Here is a 2,426-nt window from a genome sequence, read left to right on the forward strand (position 1 = left end):
AGAAATTCTTAAGAGGTTGTAAGAATTAACCCTGATATGAATCTTTTAATATCTATTACAGTAATGAGTTGCATACCCCCAAAAACTCAGTAGAGAGCTACTTAAAAACAGTATAAGGGCGGCGGACTTGGCCCAGTGGTCAGGGCGTCCGTCTACCACATGGGAGGTCCGCAGTTCAAAACCTGGGCCTCCTTGACCCGTGTGGCCCATGCGCAGTGCTGATGTGCGCAAGGAGTGCCGTGCCATGAGGGGTGTCCCCTGCATAGGGGAGCCCCACACACAAGGAGTGCTCCCCTTAAGGAGAGCCGCCCAGCATGAAAGAAAGTGCAGCCTGCCCAGGAAGGGTGCTGCACACACGGAGAACTGACACAACAAGATGACACAACAACAACAACAACAACAACAAAAAAGAAACACATATTCCTGTGCCGCTGACAACAACAGAAGCGGACAATAGAAGACGCAGCAAATAGACACAGAGAACAGACAACTGGGATGGAGGGGGAAGGGGAAAGGAATAAATAAATAAATCTTTAAAAAAAATAAAAAATAAAAAAATAAAAATAAAAACAGTATAGGAAAAATAACATTAAAAATGTTTTAGAGTATTTGTACTAATGAATATAATAATGATTCTCACTCCAAAATCACAAAAAACTCAGTAGAGAGCTACTTAAAAATAGTATAAGAAAAATAACATTTTAAGAATTAAGAGGTTTTGCATTGATGAATATAATGATTCTCATGCTAAAATTTTGGAAAGGCACCGTATTAGGGTTCTCCAGAAAAAAATGGAGCCAAGAGAATATGTGTGTATGTGTTTATGTATGTATATGTGTGTGTATATATGAAGATTTATTACAAGAAATTATAAGAAATTGGCTCACTTGATTGTGGGGGCTGGCAGATTTGAATTCTGCATGGCAGCTCAGAGCCTAGAAATTCCAGGAAGAGCACTGTTGACATCTACAGTCTGAATGTGCAGGGGAGGCCAGGAAGAGTGGAAGGTGTAGTCTTGAAACAATTCCTTGTAAGGCCTCACCAGAACTGGCTTTAACATCCATGTATCTGTCAAGTGTTCCTGCAAGGCAATCTAGGCTTTTAGGGTCAACCACCTTGGAATTCTTCCACACTTTACCCAGTGCCTGATTCCAGAGCCACTTCCACATTTTTACTGTAGTACCCTGCATCTGCTCCCCAAAACTCCTAGTTTGCCAGGGCTCCTGCGACAAAGTACCACTGACTTGATTGACTTAACCAACAGAAATTTATTTTCTTACAGTTTTGGGGCCTAGAACTGAAAAATGAAGGTGTTGGCAGGATCGTGTTTTCTCTGAAGCCATGTAGTGCTGTGGTGGTGGCTTGCCAGCAATCCATAATCCTTTATCACGTGGCTGTCTTGCCCATCTATCTCCTGCTAACTGTCCAAATTTCCCCTGCTTATAAGGACTCCAGTCACATTGGAATAAGGCCCACCCTGATTCAGTTTGGCCTCATCTTGACTAATAAGATCTTCTCAGATCCTATTTTCAGATAATTTCACAACCACAGGATAGGGGGTTAGGACTTGAATATGTCCTTGTGAGGGCATGATTCAAGCCATAACAGGCACTAAACAAATATTTAATTACTGATGAACAATCATAAACAATAACTTAAATAGATATGCAATAACAATTAATTAAATCTCTCTACAAGAAATCATTAAAGCATTAGTCTTAAGAACAAATATTTGGGAAACGGACTTTGGCACAGTGGTTAGGGTGTCCGTCTACCATATGGGAGGTCCGCGGTTCAAACCCCGGGCCTCCTTGACCCGTGTGGAGCTGGCCCATGCGCAGCGCTGATGCGCGCAAGGAGTGCCATGCCACGGCAAGGGTGTCCCCCTCGTGGGGGAGCCCCACGCGCAAGGAGTGCGCCCGTGAGGAGGAAAGCCGCCCAGCGTGAAAAGAAAGTGCAGCCTGCCCAGGAATGGCGCCACCCACACTTCCCGTGCCGCTGACGACAACAGAAGCGGACAAAGAAACAAGACACAGCAAATAGACACCAAGAACAGACAACCAGGGGAGGGGGGGAAATTAAATAAATAAATCTTAAAAAAAAAAAAAATTTGCCTGGCAATAGAGATAAAGACACAAATTGAATGTAAAACATAAGGTAACCTATATTTTACATTTACTTCTTTTGTAAGGAATAGTGTGATATTTTAAATGTCACTGGATCCATGTTGATATTTATTTATCATTTTCCAAAATACTTTAAATATTTGCTACTTTAAAAAATATATTTTTATAACTGTTAGAGCTGAACATTACTTTATGTAAGCAGATATTTAATTTTATATTGGAAGTGCATAAATAGGAATAAGATATTAAATGATTATCACAAGTCAAAGATATGTTCTAAATCAAGATTCCTGATTCCTT

This window comes from Dasypus novemcinctus, chromosome 1 (assembly GCF_030445035.2).
Source record: "Dasypus novemcinctus isolate mDasNov1 chromosome 1, mDasNov1.1.hap2, whole genome shotgun sequence".
In the NCBI taxonomy this organism is placed as follows: Eukaryota; Metazoa; Chordata; class Mammalia; order Cingulata; family Dasypodidae; genus Dasypus; species Dasypus novemcinctus.